The following is a 25,775-nucleotide window of genomic DNA, read 5'->3' as shown; positions in this document are numbered from 1 at the left end:
TAAATATTTGTTAGTTTGGACCATTATGACATGAAAATTCTGTTTTCCTTAGTGTTTTATTCTGATTTTCTCTTTAACATCTGCCTTCTACTCCGTGCTGACCTTTCCATTCTGTGTTTATCCCTCTGGCTTTTCTTTGTCCCATTTCTATTTGATCTTTTGTATTCTCTTTGTCACTTCCAGATTCACTGAGATTCTCAATGATTTATCCAAGAGTGCTTCCTGTCTTGCCAGAACATTTTAAACACTCTCAGCTCTAAAGGTAGGTGCCTCGTGATGGCGTTTAAATCTCATGGAAATGTTTGTTAGAAAACTGGAGGAAGGGGAGGAGGGGCAGGGAGAGTCAAAGAGCCATACAGCATGGAAACAGACTCTTCAGTCCAAGCAGTCCAGGCTGACCATTATCACAAATTAAACTAGTCCCACCTGCCTGTGCTTGGCCCATGTCCTTCTAAACCTTTCCTATTCATGTGCTTATCCAAAATTCTTTTAAGCACTGTAACTATAACTGCATCTACCACCTCTTCTGGAATTTAATTCCACCCATGGACAACTCTGTGTAAAAAAGTTGCCCCTCGTGTTCTTTTTAAAACTTTCTCCTCTCTCCTTAAAAATATGTCCCTTAATTTTGAACTCCCCCACTCGAGGGAAAAGACCTACGTCAGGTTATAGTCCAACAGGTTTATTGGGAAGCACTAGCTTTCAGAGTGCTGTTCCTTCAGATGGTTGTGAAATTTAAGATCATAGGACACAGAATTTATAGCAAAAGTTTATAGTGCGATGTAACTGAAATTATATATTGTAAAAGACCTGGATTGTTTGTTAAGTCTCTCATATTTTAAAATGACCAAGTTGGTTTCAGGTCTTTCATTTGTAAGTTCCAGAACTTTCTTAAAGTTACATTCTCAAGTGAACTTTAACGACAGGTGCCATGTTAGCGCAGATAATGCATCGAAGATGTGAGGTGCCCTGTGTGAGGCTGTCATTGCCCCAATGTTCAGACTAGTTCTAATCTAAAAAAGCTATACCTTTACATGGATTCATGCAGTTTTTCAGCAAAATAAAGTAATCCTGCAATACAAATTCACCCCACAAACTTATGTAAATGTGTGTATGTGGGTGTGCGTGTGCAGGGGGCGGGGGTATGAATGTCTGTGAGAGACTTATACCTCCCCCCAGGTCAAATGCTGGCAAATGGAACTAGATTTATTGAGGCTATCTGGTTGGCATGGATGAGTTGGACTGAAGGGTCTGTTTCCACTCTGTACAGCTGTATGACTCAAAGTGCATGTTAACAACATCCATCGACTTACCTATGTTATCTCTTCAAAAACCTTTATGAGGTTTATAAGGCATCACCTACCCTTTCTGAATCCATGCTGACTCTTCTCAATTAACTAAAACGATGAGGTAATCTGTTACCCCTTCCTTGATTATAAATTCCAATGATTTCCCCACCATAGATTTCTATATTGTCTGAAGAGTATTAGAGGTATAAAAGGGAATGTCATTGTAATAAATGAATATTTTGCAGTTTTTTTTAATCCAAGTTAATTTCTTTGTGGCTGTTTAAAGTGAGAGAATGTAAAGTGTGTAATCAGATAGTAATTAACGGATAAGGAGGTTGTACATTGAAAGAGGTCAGACACTCTCACCCACCACTGACTGCATGCTGCCTTCAGGAAATTTATGGAAGTAGGAGTTTGTTGAGATGTCGAAGTCTGAAACTTTTAACCACTTACTTCAACCAAATTACAGCAAGCTGCAGCTCAATGTCATTTCCTTCATTCATTAGAAAAGATTTAATGGAACTGGCTAAAGATCACAGTGTCTCTTTGATAACCCTGAATAAACTAGCATTTCAAATATTAATTCTCCAGCCCACAGAGATGTCAAAGGTGTAAGTTATTTAGTTGGTAATATCAGACATAATTCCATTCTATTTTCTGGATAACAGTCTTTGAGACGTTTTCCATATCCAGCAATATCCTACAATATTCTTATCCTGAGTGCAGTTTAATCGAACTTGTTATGTACAAATTGGATTCTGGTGGAAGTCTCACCATCAAGAACAGCCTCTACCAGAAATTCAGGAAATATAATGCATTGCTGGGGGATTGGAGGGTCAAATGGTTCAGGAGGTTTCAATACCATTCCTTCAACTTTCTGAATCCAGACAATTCCAAACATTGGACAAAGAACCATGTATTAAAATCATTACTTTTTAAATTGTGTTTCGATTGTGCTAATACTCTGTGTCTCCTTCCCCTCCTGAACTACATTAAATTCCTCCCACTAGCAGTAGCAATCCCACCTGAAGGGATGTTGGTCCCATTCTGGTTCAGGTACAGACCATCCTGCTTCTATAGATCCCACCTTCTCCAGGAACAGTCCCAGTGATCCAGGAATCTAAACCACTCCCTCCTGTAACAGCTCTTGAGCCACGGGTTCATCTGCTGAATTATTTCAGTACATTCTCGCCTGTGACACTGGAAGTAATCCAGAGATTGCAACCTTTGAGATCCTGCTCATTAGCCTACTGCCTCACTCTCGGAATTCTCAATGTAAAGACCTCATTCCTCATTCTGCCTGTTTCTTTTTAAATTCATTTGTGGAACTTGGGTGCCACTGGCTGGGCCAGCACTGATAGCCCATCCCTATTTGCCCTTGAGACGGTGGTGGTGAGCTGCCTTCTTGAATCACTGCAGTCCACCTGCTGTGGGTTGACCCACAATGCCCTTAGGGAGGGAATTCCAGGAATTTGACCTAATAGCCATGAAGGAACAGTGGTATATTCTAAGTCCGGGTGGTGAGTGTCTTGGAGGGGAACTTGCAGGTGGTGGTGTTCCCATGTAGCTGCTGCCCTTGTCCTTCTGGATGGAAGTGGTCGCGGGTTTGGAAGGTACTGTCTAAGGAACTTTGGTGAATTTCTGCAATGCATCTTGTCAATAGTACACACTTCTGCTACTGAGCATCGGTGGTGCAGGGAGTGGATGCTTGTGGGTGTGATGCCAATCTAGTGGGCTGCTTTGTATGAGAAAGAGCCCTATGAAGGATCCAAGTTTATCATTTTCAGTCCCTGCTGCAATCTCCATAAAAAAATGACTAATCAATTTACAATGATGTTGCCAGGACTCAAGGGACTGAGTTATAGGGAGAGATTTGACAAGCATATTGACAACATTTAAAAGGCATTTGGACAGATAGGTGCATAGGAAAGCATTAGAAGGATATGGGCCAAGTACAGGGAAATGGGGTTAATATGAATGGGCATTTTGGTCAGCATGGACCATAGAATCCCTACAGTGTGGAAATAGGTAATTTAGCCCAACAAGTCCACACCAAGTCCCTCTGACAAGTAACTCACCCGGACCCATTCCCCAACCCTATTACTCTATATTTACTCCTGACTAGTGTACTTAAGCTACACATTCCTGAACACTACGGGCAATTTAGCATGGCCAGTTCACCTGACCTGCACAACTTTGGACTGTGGGAGGAAACTGGAACACCCAAAGGAAATCCACACAGACACAGGGAGAATGTACAAACTCCACACAGTCAGTCATCCGAGGATGGAATCGAACCCGGGTCCCTGGCACTGTGAGGCTGCAATGCAAATATGCAAACTTTTAACAGGGCTGGACAAACTGGATACAGAGACATTTTTGCTGGCTGGGCTTGCCATCTCATGACATGAGTAAGCCATTTTGAACTGTGAAGCAGAGGAAGTCTTTCACTCGGGGGTGGTAAACCTGTGGAACTTTCTATCAGAGGTATCAGTGAACATATTTTAGAAACAGATGGATTTCCAGAGCCTAAAGGTGTCACGAGGTTTGAGAAAATGGCAGGCGTACAGTGTTTAAATAGAGGTTCAGTCATAATCATGTTGAATGGCAAATTGAACTTAATGAATCAAATGGTCTACTTTTATTTTGATCTGTCTATATGTCAATTCTCCTCTTAATCATCTCTGTTCAAAGGACAATAGCTCCCGTGTATCTAGTCTCGACATATCAGGTGGTGTTGGCGTGTAACTGGACCTTTGATGCTTCTAAAAACAAAAGGTGGATCAACTAATATGCTGCTGAAGATATAACATGAACTATTGATATGGGTGTGGCTTTTTGACATTTCCTAATGTCTACAAAAAACAATATTGATGATTCATATAGGATTAATTTGGCATGGTTCATGGCATAAATTAATTGCACATAGGTACTGTTGAAAAACCTGTCAAATTTATTGCCTTTGGCATCCAATATAGTGTCTACTTTATTAATTCACATGGTTACGGCATCACTATCGATGAGATTATGATGCTTTCAGTTTCATATTTATCTATCCATAAACTATTTAACACAATTACAACCCAAACTCTGGGTCAGATACGTGGACAACACCTTTGTAATCATTAAAAACACAGAAATAGAGAACACACACCGGATCATCAACGCCACACTCAGAGGAATCCAATTCACGAGAGAGGAAGAAAAGGACAACCAGCTCCCATTCCTGTACGTGATGGTACGAAGAACACCGAACGGAGAATTCACAATGAAGGTATACAGGAAAGCCACACACACAGACCAAGTCCTGAACTATGAAAGCAACCACCCCAACACACACAAACGAAGTTGCATCAGGACATTATTCAAAAGGGCCACAACACACTGCAGCATACCTGAACTACAAAAAGAGGAAGAAGAACACCTATACAAGGTATTCAACAAGAACGGATACCCGCGCAATTTCATTAACAGATGCCTCAGGGAAAGACAACGAAATGAGGACATGCCACAACCCAAAGGACTGGTCACACTCCCATACATCAGGAGCATTTCCAAACTGACAGCCAGACTACTGAGACCACTAGGACTCATAACAGCACACAAACCAACAGCCACCCTCAGACAACAACTCACCAGGACAAAGGACCCGATACCCAGCATGAGCAAAACCAATGTAGTGTACAAAATCCCATGCAAGGACCGCACAAAACACTACATAGGACAAACAGGAAGACAGCTAACAACCCACATCCACAAACATCAACTAGCCACAAAACGACACGACCAGGTATCCCTAGTAGCCATACACTCAGATGACAAACAACATGAATTCGATTGGGACAACACCACCATTATAGGACAGGCCAAACAGAGAACAGCCAGGGAATTCCTAGAGGCATTGCACTCATCCACAAATTCTATCAACAGACACATCGACCTAGACCCTATACACTGGCCACTGCAACGGACAGCAACTGACAACCGGAAGCGGCAGATTCAAACCAGTATAAATGCCGGAGGAATCAGCACAGAAGCGCTTCACAGGAGGCTCCCAAGCACTGAAGATGTCACCTAGAAAGAGGACAAAATGTTTGCAAGAAAAACTCCCAGCTCGGCGAACAGAACCACAACAATAAACTATCTTCTTCTCTGTCCATTACTTTGGATATTGTCTATTCTCCCAACATTCTGAAAACAGTTTGTTTATAAATAGCATCCATGTCAATACTCCTATTACAGTTGAGTAAGTTTCCTCTGTTCATCATTCACCTATTCCATTTGTTGTAAATGATGTCTTTAGACACTCATCAAAAGATTGAACTATGGATTTAGAGCTTCCTGGTAGGTTTGCAATGTGGCTGCTATTTCCTCACAGGTGCCTCTTGAGCACAATGTCTCCATGGAATTTGGATATGGACTACAATCAAAATGCACTCTTGACGTGGTCAACTCTTGCCAACCCTCTGAAATGAACTGGCAAGTCAATCACTTCAAAGGCAACAAAAAGCAGGATACTGCAGAGCACTTAGCATTCCATCTGACATAGGTTCGAGTCCTGAAGATACTGTTAAGGAAGTTTTGGCAGTGGACTTAGATAAGTTCAAAGGTATCAAGGAGAGTCAACATAGCTTTGTGAAAGGCAAATCATGTTTAATCAATTGAATGGAGTTCTTTGAGGAAGTAACATATTGTGGATAAGATGAATTGAAGGATGTTCTGTTCTTAGGTTTCCAGAAGAAATTGATAAAGTGTAGAAAACAGAGCTTATGGCATGGATAGAAGATTGGCTGGATAACGGGAAAAGGAGAGAAGACATAAATTGGGCACTTACTTTTTGGAAGCTGTAACAAGTTGTCTGTCATAGAGATCTCATCAGGTTATAGTTTATATAAATTAACCGGCTGAAGAGATGGAAGACATGGTTGCCAAATTTGATGATAACGCAAAGATTGGAAAGAAAACAAGTTGTGAAGAGGACATAAGGAAGTTCAAAAAGAGATGGATCGGTCAAGTGAGATTCTAAAGTCCTGGTAAATGAAATATAATGTGGGAAAATGTGAAATTTTCCATCTTAACAAATAGAATTTAAAAAGCAGCATACTGTCTAAATGGTGAGAGGTTGCACAGAGGATGTGGCAGGATCTGGATGTCTTAGAGTTTTAGTTGTAAAAGGTTTGGATGAAAATATAGCAGTTAACTTGGGAAGGTAATAGAATGTTATTGTTTATTGTGGGGCAAATTGAATGCAAAGATTATACTTCAGCTGTATAGCACACCACTGATACAACACAGAATACTCCAGGGGTGATATCTGGGCACCTCACTCAAGCTAAAATATACGTGTATTGAAAGAGTCATGTGATGCAGTGGCAGTGTCCCTGCCTGTGGATCAGAACATCTGGATTCATGTCCCAGTTGCCCTGGATGTGTCTCCTGACAAATTGGAGTAGGTTGATTTAAGTAGGTGTAAGTATACTGTAGCAGTCCAGAGACGTTTCACAGATTAAAACACTTGGAAGTGGCATAAAAACCCCAAAGAAGTGTGGATTTTGCTGTAAAAACAGAAATTGCTGCAAAAACTCTGGTATTTGTTGAGAGAAAGCAGAGTTAAGGTTTCAAGTCCAGTGACCTTTCTTCAGGATTGATTATAGCTAGAAAAAGATTAGTATTTATGTTGATATTGTGGTGGAGAGCAGGGGGTGGGTGGTGGGACCCCAGAAAGAGACAGAAAACAATGGTTAGGCAGACAAAGGAATGGATAATGGTTAACATGGGAGAGTCAACAGCTGCTAGTGGGAAGCATCAGTAACTGACAGTGGATTGGTTGAGTCAGCAACCCATGTGATGACAAAGCCTGGTGTGTGAGGGTTGGTTGAAAGACACAGGTGAAGGTGATCAGTGCCTAAAATTGTTGAATTTGACATTGGGTCCTGAAGGTTTCCCAAACGGAAAGTGAGATGCTGTTATTCCAGCTTGTGCTGAGCTTCGTCGGAGCACTGCAGTGAGCCTGGGACAGAGATGTTGGTCAGGGAACAGGATGGGGTGTTGAAGTGGCAGGCAACTAGAAGCTCAGGGTCTTTTTTGCAGACAGACACAGTCAGAACATAGCTGTTCTGAAAGTGGTCACCCAGTTTGCATTTTGTCTCCCCAGTGTAGATGAGACCACAGCGAGTTTTGAAAATATTTGGAGCTCAAGTTGAGTTTTGAATATAGGTTTGCTCTCTGAGCTGGAAGGTTCATTTTCAGATAGTTCGTCACCCTACTAGGTAACATCTTCAGTGAGTCTCTGGATGAAGCACTGGTGGTGTAGCCAGTTTTCTATTTATGTGTTTGGGTTTCCTTGGGTTGGTGATGCCATTTCTTGTGGTGATGTCATTTCCTGATGCAATGTTATTTCCTGTTCTTTTTGTCAGAGGGTTGTAAAGGGGATTCAAGTCAATGTGTTTGTTGACAGTGTTCCAGTTGGAATGCCATGCTTCTAGGAATTCTTGTGCATGTCTCTGTTTGGCTTGTCCTAGGATAGATGTGTTGTCCCAGTTGAAGTGGTGTCCTTCTTCATCCGTATGAAAGATACTCGTGGCTAGTTGATGTTCATGTATCCTGGTGGGATACATGATGGGATGAGATCACATCCTGAGCAGCGAATACATGATCTAAAGAACAAAGAATCTTGCAGCACAGGAACAGGCCCTTCGGCCCTCCAAGCCAGCGCTGATCCACATCTTCTACCTAAACCTGTCGCCTATTTTCTAAGGATCTGTATCCGTCTCCTCCCTGCTCACTCATGTATCTGTCCAGATACACCTTAAATGACACTTTCGTGCCCACCTCTACCACCTCTGCTGAAAAAGCATTCTGGGCATCTACCACCCACAGTGTAAAGAACCTTCCACTCATATCTCCCTTAAAAGTTTCCCCATTTGCCTTGAACATGGCGACCAGAACTGTACGCATTACTCCAAGTGCGGCTGCACCAGAGTTTTGTACAGCTGCGACATGACCTCATGGCTCCGAAACTCAATCCCTCTACCAATAAAAGCTAACACACTATATGCTTCTTAACAACCCTATTAACCAGGGCAGCAATGCTCAGGGATATATGCACATGGACACTGAGATCTCTCTGCTCATCTACACTACCAAGAATCTAACCATTAGCCCAGTACTCTGCATTCCTGTTACTCCTTCCAAAGTGAATCACCTCACACTTATCCACATTAAACTCCATTTGTCACCTCTCAGCCCAACTCTGTAGCTTATCCATGTCCCTCTGTAACCTGCAACATCATTTGGCGCTGTCCACAACTCTACCAACCTTACTGTCATCCGCAAATTTACCAACCCCTCCTTCTACGCCCTCATCCAGGTCATTTATAAAAATGATAAACAACAGTGGCCCCAAAACAGATCCTTGCGGTACACCAGTACTAACTGAACTCCAGCATGAACATTTCCCATTAATCACCACCCTCTGTCTTCTTACAGCCATCCAATTTCTGATCCAAACTGCTCAATCACCCTTAATCCAATGCCTCTGTATTTTGTGCAATAGCCTACCATGCTTTACTGAAATCCTTATACACTACATCAACTGCTTTACCCTCATCCACTTGTTTGGTCACCTTCTCAAAGAACTCAATAAGGTTAGTGAGGCATGACCTACCCTTCATAAGACCATGTTGACTATCCCTAATCAATGTATTCCTCTCTAAGATGATTATAAATCCTGTCTCTTATAACCCTTTCTAACACTTTGCCCACAATAGAAGTAAGGCTCACTGGTCTATAATTACCAGGGTTGTCTCTACTACCCTTCTTGAAAAGGGAACAACATTTGCTATCCTCCAGTCTTCTGGCACTATTCCTGTAAACAATGATGACATAAAGATCAAAGCTAAAGGCTCTGCAAACTGCTCCCTGGTTTACCAGAGAATCCCAGGATAAATCCCATTTGGCCCTGAGGACTTATCTATTTTCACACTTACCAGAATTGCTAACACCTCCTCCTTATGAACCTCAATCCCATCTAGGCTAGAAGCCTGTATCTCAATATTCTGCTCGACAACATTGTCTTTTTTCTGTGTGAATACTGATGAAAAGTATTCATTTATCACTTCCCCCATCACCACGGACTTCATGCACAACTTCCCACTACTGTCCTTAATTGGTCCTAATCTTGCTCTAGTCATTCTTTTATTCCTGATATACCTATAGAAAGCTTTAGGGTTGTCTTTGATCCTACCTGCCAAAAACTTATCTTGTCCCCTACTGGTTCTTCTTAGCTCTCTCTTTACGTCTTTTCTGCCTAACTTGTAATTCTCAAGCACCCTAACTGAGCCTTCATGTCTCATCATGCCTTTTTCTACTGCTGGACAAGAGATTCAACCTCTTTAGTAAACCACAGCTCCCTCTCTCGACTACTTCCTGCCTGACGGGTACATACAAGCTCCACATTTCAATTGTGTCCATTCCCATCCCATGCATCCTAAATCTTGCCTAATCACATCATAATTGCCTTACCCCCAACTATAATTCTTGCCCTGTGGAATATACCTATCTCTTTCTATCGCTAAAGTAAACATAACCAAATTGTGGTTACTATCAACAAAGTACTCAGCTATCTCCAAATATAACACCTGGTTCATTATCCAGTATTAAATCTAATGTGGCCTCCCCCTTTGTTGGCCTGTCTACATACTATGTCAGGAAACCTTCCTGCACACATTGGGCAAAAACTGACCCATCTAAAGTACTCAAACTATTGTGTTTCCAGTCAGTTTTTGGAAAGTTAAAGTCCCTGCTTTCGCTCCTATTGAAAATCATCTTTGCCACGCTTTTCTCTACATCTCTGGAATTTTTCAGAAATCTGTAGAAAACTCCCAACAGGGTGCTCTCTCCTTTCCTGTCTCTAACCTTACCCCATACCACCACAATAGACAAATTCTCATCAAACGTCCTTTTTGCCATCATAATACTGTTCTTGACTCACAATGCCACACCTCCCCCTCTTTTACCACCTTCCCTTATCTTATTTAAACATCTAAACCTCAGAACCTGCAAAAACCATTCCTATTCCTGCTCTAGGAGAAAGTGAGGTCTGCAGATGCTGGAGATCAGAGCTGAAAATGTGTTGCTGAAAAAGCACAGCAGGTCAGGCAGCATCCAAGGAGCAGGAGATTCAACGTTTCAGGCATAAGCTGAAGAAGGGCTTATGCCCGAAACGTCAAATCTCCTACTCCTTGGATGCTGCCTGACCTGCTGCGCTTTTTCAGCAACACATTTTCAGCTATCCCTGCTCTATCCATGTCTCCAAAACGGCCACAACATCAAAGTCCCAACTGCCAATCCATGTTGCAAGTTCACCCACCTTATTCCGGATGTTCCTGGCATTGACGTAGACACACTTCAAATCACCTTCCTGCTTGCCGGTACACTCCTACTTTGTAACCTTATTCATGACCTCACTACTCTCAACCCCCTGTACACTGGAGCTACAATTCAGGCTCCCATCCCACCGCTGAATTAATTTAACCCCTCCCGAAGAGCATTAGCAATTTTCTGTTCCAACACAGGGTAAACTCTCCTACTTAATTTAAACCAGCAACACAGAAAAGATGTGTCCTGTGCAGTAATCTGTGAAAATTTGAGAGGCCAAGAACTATTTAAAGTACAAATTAACAACTTTATTTCTTAAAATATAACAGAGAATAGTTAACTAACAACTATTTACAATTCCTTCCTCTAACCTTTTACTTCCCCTTCTACAATACTAGTCTGATAAATCCCACCACCCCCGATTAAGATTTATCAAAAATTCAAGTTTTCAAAACCAGCCAGACATTGAATCTTCTATTTGGATCTTCCTGTGTCTTCTTTTCTTCTTCTTAGGGATTTCTGTTTCACAAGTTACTAATTGATAAAGGTATCTTTAAGAGAGCCGTTCTCTGGGTAGTCAGCAGATGCTGGTAGTTTGACAGTTCTCCTCACAACTGTTAAATTTTCACCAGTCTTATACCCCTCTAAAGCATCGGATTGTGTCATTGGCTTTAAAGGTTGTCAATATAATCAATGCAAATTTGATTGGAAGTTGGTATTTTTGGGGTATAATTTAAACTGATTGGCCTAATTTGAATCTGTTTTGTTGTTTCCAGACAACCTAGCTAATTCTAGCTTTCGACCAAGTTTACGTTGTTACCTTATTCAGAACACTTGGTGCTGTGTCAGGTAGTTCTGCTAGCTTTTAACTCTCTTAAAGGTACAGTACACCCACATCTTCACAACACCTCCCTCCTTAAGAAAAAATGAAACGTCATAATGAAAAGATGGCTTCATTTTTTTTCTCTATTTTTTAAACACATTACCCTAAATACAGATAACTTTAATCTAAATTCACCTTAACTTCTTCCCATATAACTGTATATATAACATTAAATAAAGACAAATCTCATCTAAACTTTCAGTTAAATCCGCAATAATGCATCTACGATTACATTCTTACAACCTGCAACATGTACGATTTTTAAATTAAAAAGTCTGTGACATAAGACTCCAATGAAATAGTCTCATATTCTTGTCTTTAAAGCATTCTAAGAATGTAAGGGGATTGCGATCCGTGTACACAGCCATCTCTGACACATTGTTTGTGCCACACACATTACAATGTGTAAGGCCAATACCAAACTCAATAGTTCCTTTTCAATCATGGAGTATTTCCTTTGGATGCTGATCTTCTTTGAAAAATAACCAGCTGGCAGTTCAGTCCCATCCCCATCTTCCTGTAGGAGTACAGCTCCAACTCCTATATCACTAGCATCGATGGCGACTTTAAAAGGTTTTGAAAAGTTTGGTGTAGCCAAAACTGGTTTGGTGGTTAATATTAATTTCAAATGGTCAAATGCCTCCTGGTATACTTCGGTCCATCAAAACTTTGTGTTCGTCTTCAGCAAATCTGTTAACTGCTGAAATTTGGAACAAATTTCCGATGTAATCCGCTGAGTCCTAAGAATCGAAGCACCTCTTTCTTTGACATTAGTCATGGAAATTCCTCGATGGCCTTCGTCTTTGTGTTCCGTGGGGTCAACCTTCTAAGACTGATTTTATGTCCCAAGAATGTCACCTTTGTTTTCGTGAATTCAGTTTTATTTAAGTTTATCACCAATTTTGCTTCTTGTAGCCATTCAAAGAGCTCTATTGTTGTACCATGTGATCTTTCCAGGACTTACTAAAGATCATGACATCATTCAAATAGGCTGCACAGTTTGTTAACCAAGTCACAACTCTGTTCATGAGGCTTTAGAATGTGGCAGGGCATCACTTTAAACTGATATAGCCCAGAGGGACACACAGCTCACTGAGCATGTTGACAAGGACACCAGTTCCTGGCTGTGTGTGAACCACCATGGGCTGTTCACATTGTAAAGCAGAGAGCATTGGAGAGACTCAGTAGGTCAGTGGAGAGGCCATCCAGACCTGAAACGTTAACTCTTGTTTCTAGCTGCACAAACACAGACAGATACCCGGGTATATCAGTGTTTTCCGTAGTGGTGGGGTAGGGTTTCTTGTTATGCACTCAGAGTATGGGCAGCGCTGATGTTGGGCCAGCAGGTATTACCCATCCCTAGTTGCCCTTGAGAAGGTATCTTCTTGAATTGCTGCTGTCCATGTGTACTGTAGGTTGATCCACAATGTTGTTAGAGGGGAATTTAGTTTCACATTTCCAGTGTCAGTTTATGGTTTCTGTGTTCTGATCGATGTGAGGCACCTACATTCAATACCCTGCCCTAAAACCCTGTCCCTCGGCTGCAAACTAACTGAAGTCAAGCCCACAAGTGGGGTGACACGGTGTCTCAGTGGTTAGCACTGCTGCCTCACAGCGCCAAGGACCCGAGTTTGATTCCATCCTCGGGCGACTGTCTGTGTGGAGTTTGCATATTCTCCCCATGTCTGTGTGGGTTTCCTCCAAAGATATGCAGGTTAGGATGAATTGACCATGCTAAATTGTCCCATAGTGTTCAGGGATGTGTTGGTTAGGTGCATTAGTCAGGGGGAAATGTACACCAATAGTGTAGAGGGATGGATCTGGGTGGGATACTTTTCAGAGGGTCAGTGTGGACTTGTTGGGCCAAGGGGCCTGTTTCCACACTGTAGGGATTCTATGATTCTATTTGGGATTACAAATGCAGAAATTTCTTTCGCAGTCTCTGATAAAGGTAACTGCCAATAACCACGCATTAAGTCCAACTTGGTGATGTAACTGGCTTGTCTGACTTTCTTGATACAGTCTTCCAATCTAGGAATTGGCTAGGAGTCCAATTTTGTAACAGCATCGACCTTCCAATAATCCACGCAAAATCATTGAATCCCATCCGGTTTGGGAACTAAGACTATTGACAAACTCCACTCACTCTGGCTTGGTTCAATGATGTCCTTGTCAAGCACGTCCTCCACCTCCATCTGGACCTGTCTAACTTTGAACGAATTAGGCCAATAGGTGTGTTGTTTTACCAGAGCAGTATTCCCTATATCTACTTCATGTCTGTCTATATGTTTCTAGCACCAATTTGAAAGCACTTTAAACAGCCTGTTTAACCTCTTCGTAATCTCCTGACCCCTCATCAGACAGCGCGGCAAATACAGCACTAGCTCTGCCTACCAGTTTAGTCTGAACTAGCATTACCCATAAATCTTTGGACCCCTCCATCTGCCTCACGAATTTTTTTTTTTTTTTTAAAAATTTTAAATTCTCTCTCATCAAAATGTGGCAGAGTTTTGACATATTTATATATATCACTACGTTCTCTTTTAATCTCCATCCTGTTAACTTGACTTTGCTGACTAAATCGCAACTTCTCAAGTTCAAATTCTCTCTCTCTCTCTCTCTATTTGTTCAGCTAAGAGTTTTCTCTCTCTTTCTCTTTATCTTCTAGCTCCATTATCCTCAATTGTAATTTAATTTTTTCTACCTCTACTGCACTTGTCTGTTTCTCTGACACACCTAAGTAATACATTTACAATTTTAGCTTTACTTTAGTCCTTGGTTAAACCCAAATCTAATTTATTTGCTAATTCTAAAAGTATGGCCTTTTTCTTTCCTTCTAAACTTTCCTGGCAAATTTGAGAATCGTCTTCAAATCCCAGAACCTCTTTAGCAATTTTAAGAGTTATTCTCTCACTTTTACTTAGTCAACCACAAGTCACCAAAATTAAACAAATTGTCTCACCTACATTTTATTTTAAGATCTAGGACACTAACCTGCAAGTGTTTAAATCTGCTGGAATTTTTCGTACCACCAAATCTATTCAAATCAGTCTAAACCAGTTCAAATCCCAATGATGAGCCCCCAAACTGTTCCAACAGAGTAAACCCTCCTGCTTCATTTAAACCAGCAACACAGACAGGATTTATCCTGTGCAGTAATCTGTGAAAGTTCGAGAAGCCAAGAACTACTTTAAGTACAAATTAACAACTTTATTTCTTAAAGTATAATAGAGAATAATTAATTAACAACTATATACACTTCCTTCCTCTAACCTTTTACCTTCCCCTTCTACAATATTAGTCCAATAAAGCCCCCCAATTGAGATTTACCAAAAAAAAATCAAGATTTCAAAACCAGCCAGCTGTTGAATCTTCTCTTCCTTAGTCTTCTTTTCTTCTTTTTAGGGATTTCTGTTTCACAGATCACTAATCAGTAAAGGTAACTTTAAGAGAGCTATTGTCTGGGCAGTCAACAGATGTTGGTGGTTTGGCAGTTCTCCTCCCAACTGTTAAATTGTTCCTAGTCTTATACACCAAGCATCGAATTGTGTCATTGGCTTTTAAGATTGTCAATATAGTCAGTTCAAACTTGATTGGTGTTTGGCATTTTTGGGGTATAATTCAAACTGATTGGCCTAATTTGAATCTGTTTTGTTGTTTCCAGCCAACCCAGCTAATCTAGCTTTTGGGGAGAAAGTGACGACTGCAGATGCTGGAGATCAGAACTGAAAAATGTGTTGTTGGAAAAACACAGCAAATCAGGCAGCATCCAAGGAGCAGGAGAATTGACGTTTCGGGCATAAGCCCCTCTTCAGGAATCAGCATTCCTGAAGAAGGGCTCATGCCCGAAACGTCAATTCTCCTGCTCCTTGGATGCTGCCTGACCTGTTGCGCTTTTCCAGCAACAAATTTTTCAGCTCTGATCTAGCTTTCCACCAAGTTTACGTTGTTAGCTTTTAACTCTCTTAAAGATACAGGATACCCACATCTTCATAGCATTTCTCCCCCAGGATATTGGTCACCCTCTGGTTCAGATATAGACCATCCCGTTGTAGAGGTCCCACTGACCCTAGATGACCTTTCCAGGTTTCTGAATCCCTCCCTCCTGCACCATCCCTGTAGCCACATGTTCAACTGCTCTCTCTCCCTATTCCTCACCTCACTAGCACGTGGCACTGGTAACAAACCATAGATAACAACTCTGTTTGTTCTAGCTCTAATTTTCCACCCTAGCTCCCAGAATTTCTGTGTTACATCCCCATCCATTTCCCTACCTATGTCATTGATTCTTATGTGGACCACAACTTTGGGCTGCTCCCTCTCCCCCTTAATAATCTCAAAAATATGATCTGAGACATCACAGACCCTGGCATCTGAGAGGCAACACACTAACCGTGAGTCTCTCTCATTCCCACAGAACCTCCGATCTGTCCCCCTTAACTATGGAGTCTCCAATGACTAATGCTCTGCTCCTCTCCCCCCTTCCCTTCTGAGCAACAGGGACAGACTCTTTGCCAGAGAACTGTCTATTGACCTTCAGGGTACAATGGACCTGACCACCCAGATCTCTCTGTATATCAATTTTCCCCAGGACTTTTCCATTTACTGTATAGTTTGCTCTTGAATTGGATCTTCCAAAATATATCACCTCACATTTGCCTGGATTGAACTCCATCTGCCATTTCTCAGCCCAAATATCCAATCTATCTATATTCTGCTGAATTCTCTGATCGTCACTTTCACTATCTGCTACTCCACCAACCTTGGTGTCATCTGCAAACTTGACAATCAGACCGCCGATACCTTCCTCCAGATCATTGATGTGTATCACAAACAACGGTGGCCCCAGCACTGTTCCCTGTGGGACACCACTGGTCACAGGTCTCCATTTTGAGAAACTCACTTCCACTGCTAATCTCTGTTTCCTGTTGCCAGCCAGTTCTCTATCCATCTAGCTAGTACTCCTTGGTCCCCATGCAACTTCACCTTCTACATCAGCCTCCCGTGGGGAACCTTATCAAACGCCTTCCTGAAGTCCATGTATATGACATGTAGAGCCCTTCCCTCATCAATCAACTTTGTCACTTCCTCAAAGAATTCTATTACATTGGTAAGACATGACCTTCCCTACACAAAACCATGTTCCTATCACTGATAAGCCCATTTTTTTCTTCCAATGGGAATAGATCCAAGCCCTCAGTATCTTCTCCAAAAGCTTCCCTACCACTGACGTCAGGCTCACCGCTCTATAATTACCTGGATTATCCCTGCTCCCCTTCTTAAACAAGGGGACAACATTAACAATTCTCCTGTCTTCCAGGACGTCCCCCGTGTTCAAGGATGCTGCAAAGATATCTGTTAAAGCCCCAGCTATTTTCTCTCTTGCTTCACTCAGTAACATGGGATAGATCCCATCTGGACCTGGGGACTTGTCTACCTCAATGCCTTTTAGAATACCAAACACTTCCTCCCTCATTATGCTGACTTGACCTAGAGTAATCAATAATCTATCCCCAACCTCAACACCCATCATGTCCCTCTCCTCGGTGACAAAGTACTCATTAAGAATTTTACCCAGGATCCAAGATGGTGGCGACTCAACAAGTCTGAGTCTATAGTGCTCCTCCCAAGACCTAGGCAAAATGGGCCACTCTCCTCCACCACACTCACCAAATCAATTAAAAATAGTTTTTATTTAATATAATTAGTGGTTTAGTACTAAATTTATACAGTTCAGTCTCCTGTAAAAATGACTAGGGGGAAAGGAGCCCACAGTTCTCAGCGGGCAGCAGCCCCTCCCCCATCCTCCCCAGCTGCAGCAGAGGCGTCCGCAGCTGCCCCGGGGACTTACCTACGGTGGCGCGCCTCTGGAAATAATCTCCAAACACGACGCGAAGATCGACGCTTTCATAGAAGAATGCCGAAGTCGGTGAATTGATTCTCGGCTGCTACAAAAGCACGGCCGAGACATCGAAGAAATTGAATGCTGAGTCGGAGGGACGGAGCTAAAGGCCACGACGTCCAAGGCAATTGCAGAATCGGACATGGATCGGGTCTGGACTCTCGAGCAGCAAGTCCGGACCTCAGAGAACCACATTGACGACCTCGATTCTCGAGGTCATTGAAAAAATATTCGTTTGCTGGGCCTTCCCGAACGGGAAGAAGGCGGCCAGTTTACAAGGTTCCTTGAACAGTGGCTTCCACAGTTATTGAACCTGGAGGCTAGATCAGGCCAGGTAAGGGTAGAATGGGCCTACTGGGTCGCAATACGCGGGCCCAGCTCAAACCAGCACCCTCGCCTGGTCCTGTTCTGGCTGCAGAGCTATAAGGAGAGGCAGATACTCTTGGAAGCCTCCAGAAATTTTGGGAAAGATCCACAAGCCATGACTCATAAAGGATCCAAGATCATGTTATTTCAGGATGTTTCTTCAGCTTTGGTCTGAAAGAGGAAGGCGTTTGATGAAGCAAAGACGTGTTAAAGGGATTTAAACATTCAAAACTCCTTGCGTTACCCAGCTATACTACGCTTTTATCTTAGCCTGCTGGACACAATATCCTCATTCCTGAAGAAGGGCTTATGCCCGAAACGTCGAATCTCCTGCTCCTTGGATGCTGCCTGACCTGTTGCACTTTTCCAGCAACACATTTTTAAGCTCTGATCTCCAGCATCTGCAGTCCTCACTTTCTCCTCGAAGATTTTAACCTACTGCAAATCCTCTTGCAAGGATGCCTTCCTTGAAGAAGCTCTCTTCCTCCTTCTACAAGGATTTCAGTGAGTCCCTCTCTCACTGCACACCCCAGGTCATCTCTATCGCATTTCCAACGCCCCTCCCCCAAGTCCCTCCTCCCTATCTTTTATCTTAGCCTGCTGGACACACTTTCCTCATTCCTGAAGAAGGGCTTATGCCCGAAACGTCAAATCTCCTGTTCCTTGGATGCTGCCTGACCTGCTGCACTTTTCCAGCAACACATTTTCAGCTCAGATCTCCAGCATCTGCAGTCCTCACTTTCTCCTCCTATACTACACTTTAGCCATGAAGGATCCGTATATAACTTCGGATCACCGGAGAAGGCCAAGGAACTTTTGGACTCTCTTATACAAATTATAAGAGTTAATTGATGTTGTATTGGCCTACCACCACCCCGGTTTACCCCCCTTTTCTTTTCCTTTCATTATCTTACTGTTTAATATTGTCGCCGGGGGTTGGGAAGAAGGGTTTATTTATTCATTCTTTACTTAGCGATTTCCTTTCCCCTTTTTTTATATATATATAGGCCAGGGGGGTCCAGTTAATGTAGACGGGGGAAGGTGGCTACCTTATCTTATTTTATCTTTGTCCTTAGGAGCGGGGTTGTTTTCCCCTGTTATTTTGTATTAATATATTTAATTATTATTTGCTGAGACTGTAATTTTATAGTCATATATGTTCATATGTGGTATTATCATTACCAAATACATCCAGATGTTGGTGTGGGTGGGGGATAGGGTACTCACTGTTAGTTCTAGTTCAGTAGTATACTTGAATTTTCTTTATCCTGTCGTGGGGTGCCTGGGTCAAGGCTGGAGCACTGGTTGGGAGAGATTATGATGGGTTTTTTGGAATGGTAGTGATGCCCCCTGGGAATAAGGGGGAAGATCTCCGTTCAAATTCATTTTATACTTTCTTTTACTATTTAGAAATAGTTTTTTTATTATATTGATCTGAATGTACTAAAGAGCTTTTATTTTTGTGAATTTTATATGCTCTATGCTCGGGATGTTTTGGATAAATACGGGTTTTGTTGTGATCTGATGTTAACACATTCCGAGCATGTATATCACTGCTCAGTTTATGAGTTATCCATTGGATTTTTTTTTTCTCTTGAATAATGTAAGAATTTTAATGATACACTCTGGTTAGTTGTAAGTTAGACGAGTAGTTAGTTGAGTTTTGTCTTTTTTTTTCTCTTGGTATTTCAGTTTTCTTGTTTGATAGATTTTGGTGATCATTTATTTAAGATTTAACTGTATATCAATGTTTATACTTGGGTCTTTTTTTTAAGTTTTCCTTTGTAAACTTGTTAAAACATGTTAAAATTTTCAATAAAAATATCTTAAAAAAAAGAATCTTACCCATTTTCTCTGAGTTCATGCATAACTTTCCTCCCTTGTCCTTGAGTGGGCCAACCCTTTCCCTAGTTACCCTCTTCCTGCTTATATATGAACAAAAGGCTTTGAGATTTTCCTTAACCCTGTTTGCTAAAGATATTTCATGATCTCTTTTAACCCTCTTAATTCCTCATTTTAGATTGAACATAGAACATAGAAAGTTACAACGCAGTACAGGCCCTTCGGCCCTCAATGTTGTGCCGACCTGTGAAATTACTCTGATGCCCACCTAACCCTACACCATTCCATTTACTAGGATGTTGAATGGTACGGAAGAAAGGTCTTATGAGGAAAGACTGAGACAACTGAGGCTGTTTTCATTGGAGAGAAGAAGGTTGAGAGGTAACTTAATCAAGATGTATAAGATCATCAGAGAGTTAGATAGGGTGGACAGTGAGAGCATTTTTCCAAGGATGCTGAAGGCTAGCATGAGGCAGCATAGCTTTAAATTGAGGGCTGATAGATTTAGGACATATATCAGGGGTAGCTTTTAGTCAGTGAGTAGTAGGGGGTGTGGAATGGCCTGCCTGCAAAAGTAGTAGACTCGTCAACATTAAGATCTCTATGTAATCTTACATAACATTCTTCATTGTCCACTACACTACCAAGTTTGGTTCATCCACATGCTTACTAACCATGCCTCCTATATTCTCATCCAGATCGTTTATATAAATGACAAACAAAACTGGACCCAGTACCGATCCCTGTGAAACACCACTGGTCACAGGCCTCTGGTCCAAAAAAAGCCCCTCCACCATCACTCTCTACCATTAAGCTAATTTTGTCTCCATATGGCAAGTTCTCCCTAAATCCCATGTCATCTAATTTTACTAATTAGTCTAAAATCTTGTTAAAGGCCTTACTAAAGTCCAAGTAGACAATGGGCGAAAGTGAGGACTGCAGAAACTGGAGATTAGAGTCAAGATTGGAGTGGTGCTGGAAAAGCACAGCAGTTCAGGCAGCATCCGAGGAGCAGGAAATTCAACGTTTCGAGCAGGAGCCTGCCATCAAGAACCTGAAGGGCTCCTGCTCGACATTTCGATTTTCCTGCTCCTTGGATGTTGCCTGACCTGCTGTGCATTTCCAGCACCACTCTAATCTTGACTCCAAGTAGACAATATCTATGACTCCGCCCTCAGCTATGTTTTTGTCTATGCCCTCAAAAAACTTAATAATGTTTGTGAGATTGGACAAAGCAAGTCAGTCACAACACCATAGAGGAGGAATTCCTGGAGACCATACGGATACTTGTCTGGATCAACACATTGAGGAACCAACCAGAGGACAGGCCATTCTAGGACACATATTGGTTAATGAGAAATGAGTAATTGACAATCCAGTTGTGCAAGGCCCTTGGGGATAAGTAACCCAAAATATGACACAATTCTTCTTCAGCAGGTGGTTGAGGCCAAAACATTGTGTGTTTTCAAGAAGTTAGCTATAGCTCTTGTGGCCATATGTCCAGAAGATATCAGAGCAGAATTAGGTCCTTCAGTTCAGCAAGTCTACTCTAACATTGGTCATGGCTGACATGTTCCTCAACACATTATCCTGCCTTCTCACCATAACCCTTGATTAACTTACCAATCGTGAACCCATCCATCTCTGTCTTAAATACACTCAGTGACTTGGCCTCCATAGCCCACTGTGGCAATGAGTTCCACAGAGTCACCACTCTCTGGCTGAAGAAATTTCTCCTCATCTCCATTCTATCAGGTCATCCCTTCACTCTGAGGCTGAGCCTTTGGGTCCCAGTCTAAAGGTATCAAAGGATATGAGGCAGAGCAGGATCGGGGGATTGAGTTGGGTAATCAGCCAAGATCATATTGATAGCAGAGCTACACAAGGGGTCAAATAACTTAGTCGTGCTCCCATCTTCAATGTCTCTATGTTCCACACTGAATGTACCACAATATCCTACATCCAAAGTCCCAACACCCAATATCCCAGCACCCATTGTCCTAGAGTTCTAAAAGAGATAACTGAGGAGATTGTAGAGGTTTTGGTGGTGACCTTTCAGGAGTCACTGGAGTCAGATTTGTGCCAGAGGACTGGAAAATGGATCATGGCATTCTTCTGTTTAAGAAGGAAGGAAGGCAGAAAACAGGAAAGAGTCGGTTGGTTGGCCTGACTTCGGTTGTTGGTCAGATTTGAGAGTCCCATTATTAAGGGTGAGATTGCAGAATGTTTGGAAATGAGACAGCACAACTTTGACAAGGGGCGCTCATGCCTGACACATGTATTAGAATTCTTTGAGGAAATAATGAGCAGGTTAGACAAATGGATGTAATCTAAAACATAGAACATAGAACAGTACAGTACAGAACAGGCCCTTCAGCCCACGATGTTGTGCTGACCACTAATCCTCATGTATGCACCCTCACATTTCTGTGACCATATGCATGTCCAGGAGTCTCTTAAATGTCCCCAATGACCCTGCCTCCACAACTGCTGCTGGCAATGCATTCCATGCTCGCACAACTCTCTGTGTAAAGAACCCGCCTCTGACATCCCCTCTATATTTTCTACCAACCAGCTTAAAACTAAGACCCCTCTTGTTAGTCATTTCTGCCCTGGGAAGTAGCCTCTGGCTATCTATTTGAATTTCCAGAAGGGTCATTGACGAGATGCCATACATGAAGCTGTTCAGATAAGAGCCCATGGTGTTAGGGACAAGGTATTAGCAAGGATAGAGAAATGGCTGACTGGCAGAAGGCAGAGAGTGGGAATAAATAGGCATTTTTCAGGATGGCAGCTGGGGACCAGTGGAGTTCTGTAGGGGTCAGTGTTGGGACCACAACTATTCACATGATATATTAACAATCTGGACGATGGAACTGAGGGCATTGTTGCTAGGCTTGCAGGTGTCACAAAGATAGGTGGAGGGAAAGGTAGTGTTGAGGAATTTGGGAGGCTGTAGAAACACTTGGACAGACTGGGAGAGTAGGCAAAGAAGTGGCATCTGGAATACAATGTGGGAAACTATGAGGTTATGTACTTTGGTAGGAAGAGTAGGACAGATTATTTTCTAAATGGGGAAAAGCTTTGGAAATCTGAAGCACAAAGGGACTTAGGAGTCCTAGTAGAGGATTCTCTTAAGTTTACAATGCAGATTCAGTTGGCAGTGGGGAAGGCAAATTCAATGTTAGCAGTCATTTCAAGAGAGCCTTAATACAAGTGCAGAGGTGTACTGCTGAGGCTGTATAAAGCGTTTGGAATGTTGTGAGCATTTTTGAGCCTCTTATCTAAGGAAGGACTGATGTTAGAAGAAGTTTACAAGAATGATCCTGGGGATGAAGGGCTTGTCATAGGAGTGGTTGAGGACTCTGGGTCTGTACTCAATGGAGTTTAGAACGGTGAAGGGGGATCTGACTGAAACTTTCAGAATACTGAGAGCCCTGGATTGAGGGGACATGGAGAAGATGTTTCCACCAGTAGGAGAGACTAGGGCCTGAGGGCACAGCCTCAGAGTGAAGGGATGACCCTTTAGAAGTGAGATAAGAAGGAATATCTTTAGGTGGGGACTCTGTGGAACTCATTGCTCTGGAGGGCTGTGGAGGCCAAGTCATTGAGTGTATTTAGATTAGATTAGGTTAGATTCCCTACAGTGTGGAAACAGGCCCTTCGACCCAACAAGTCCACACCGACTCTCCGAAGAGTAACCCACCCAGACTTATTCCCCATATTTACCCCTGACTAATGCACCTAACACTATGGACAATTTAGCACGGCCAATTCTCCTGACCTTCACATCTTTGGACTGTGGGAGAAAACTAGAGCACCCGGAGGAAACCCACACAGACACAGGGAGAATGTGCAAACTCCACACAGTCACCCCATGTGGGAATTGAACCCCATTTATGACAGAGATAGGTAGAAAAACAGAAATTGCTAGAGAAATTCAGCAGGTCTGGCAGCATCAATGGAGAGTAAGCAAAGCTAATGTCTTGGGTCCAGTGACTTTGCTTCAGAACTGTTTTGAAAGGACTGGGGTGCCTGGGGTTATGGTTTGGGGAGTATGGGATTTATTTAATTCACGGAAACATGATGAGAGAACACAGATCTCACCAAGAATGTAGATAATCTCAATCTCCAAACTTTGGCTGGGCTCAGTCTAGAGAGAAAATATAGGAGCAGAAGTTGGCCATTCGCCCCATCGAATCTGCTCCACCAAAATCCTGGGAATTCTAAACAATTCAAAAACCCAAAGAAGTGCAGATGTTGGGGAGAAAGGGTTACGGATTGAAATATTAACTCTGTTTCTTTCCCCCCAGAGTCTGCCAGGACCTGCTGAGTTTCTCCAGCACTTTCTGTTTTTGTTCTGTGAACTCTAGATGACCTTTGCTGAGTGCTGTCTGAAAGATGTAGGGAATCACAACAGAAACCCAATTTCATCAAGTCCCTGAATCTTGGTGAATAACTGGATCATTCACAGAGCTCTCCCTCCAGCCACTCCTTTGTGGGTCCGTCTGAATGAAATCTCTGAGTTTGGGGGGGGGGGGGGGGAGGTGGCATTAACTTTGGAGGAAATTCGGAGTGAGGACTGGAGCTGTGGATGAGGATGGACTATTACCCCCACCTCCCCCTACTCTACCTCTACACCTCCCCCCACCCACCCTTGACCTGAGCCCCTGGGAGGAGCTGGGGTGGAGCACAACAGCTTCCCAGGCCCGGGAGGGAGAGACTCAGCTACAACAACAACACCAAGAGGCAGCTAAACATAGGCAGGTGGGGGAGGGACAGAGAAAGTGAGAGAGTGGAAGAAAGGCTCAGAGACAGGGAGAGAGAGGGGGAATGTGACAGTGACAGAGAGAGAGAGAGTGGCAGTGATATAGAGAGAGGGGATGTGGCAGAAAGACATAGAGAAAGAGAGTGTGGCAGTGAGAGAGAGAGAGTGAGTGTGTCAGTGAGAGAGACAGAGACAGAGAGGGAGAGAGTGTGGCAGTGAGAGAGAGAGAGTGAGTGTGTCAGTGAGAGAGACAGAGACAGAGAGGGAGAGAGTGTGGCAGTGAGAGAGAGAGAGAGAGGCAGATGGAGACAGTGTTGCAGTGAGACAGAGAGGGAGAGAATATGGCAGTGAGAGAGAGAAGAGAGAGAGTGAGGGAGTGTGTCAGTGAGAGAGAGAGAGAGAGAGAGTGCCAGTGTGGGAGAGGGAGTAAGGGAGTGTGTCAGTGAGAGAGAGAGAGGGAGTGTGTCAGTGAGAGAGAGACAGAGAGAGGGAGTGTGTCAGTGAGAGAGGGAGTGAGGGAGTGTGTCAGAGAGAGAGTGAGCGAGGGAGTGAGCCAGTGAGAGAGACAGGGAGTGAGGGAGTGTGTCAGTGAGTGAGAGAGAGAGAGGAGTGAGGGTGTGTGTCAGTGAGAGAGGGGGAGTGAGGGAGTGTGTCAGTGAGGGGGTGTGTCAGTGAGGGAGTGTATCAGTGAGAGGGAGTGAGGGAGTGTGTCAGTGAGGGAGTGTGTCATTGAGGGAGTGTGTCAGTGAGGGAGTGTGTCAGTGGGAGGGAGTGTGTCAGTGAGGGAGTGTGTCAGTGAGGGGGTGTAGGGTGAGGGGGTGTGTCAGTGTGAGGGAGTGTGTCAGTGAGGGGGTGTGAGTGGGTGTGAGGGAGTCTGTCAGTGTGAGGGGATGTGAGGGAGTATGTCAGTGTGAGGGGATGTGAGGGAGTTTGTCAGTGTGAGGGAGTGTGTCAGTGAGGGGGGTGTGAGGGAGTGTGTCAGTGTGAGGGAATGTGTCAGTGTGAGGGAGTGTGTCAGTATGAGGGAGTGTGTCAGTGTGAGGGAGTGTGTCGGTGTGAGGGAGTGTAAGGGGTTGTGAGGGAGTGTGTCAGTGTGAGGGGGTGTGAGGGAATGTGTCAGTGTGAGGGGGTGCAGGGTGAGGGGGTGTGAGGGAATGTGTCAGTGTGAGGGGGTGCAGGGTGAGGGGGTGTGAGGGGGTGCAGGTTGAGGGAGTGTGAGGTAGTGTGTCAGTGTGAGGGGGTGTGAGGGGGTGCAGGGTGAGGGGGTATGAGCAGTGTGAGGGAATGTGTCAGTGTGAGTGAGTGTGTGAGAGTGAGGAGTGTGTGAGGGAGTGTGAGGGGGTGTGA

At 43.2% G+C, this 25,775-nt stretch overlaps 1 pseudogene; it reads right to left on the bottom strand.

Annotated features, from left to right (window-relative positions):
• Positions 1 to 25,775, bottom strand: part of LOC132822858 (elastin-like) — a 66,493-nt pseudogene that overhangs the window by 28,832 nt on the left and 11,886 nt on the right.

This window comes from Hemiscyllium ocellatum, chromosome 15 (genome assembly GCF_020745735.1).
Source record: "Hemiscyllium ocellatum isolate sHemOce1 chromosome 15, sHemOce1.pat.X.cur, whole genome shotgun sequence".
Taxonomy (NCBI): domain Eukaryota; kingdom Metazoa; phylum Chordata; class Chondrichthyes; order Orectolobiformes; family Hemiscylliidae; genus Hemiscyllium; species Hemiscyllium ocellatum.
This window is presented reverse-complemented; position numbering and strand designations above follow the sequence as displayed.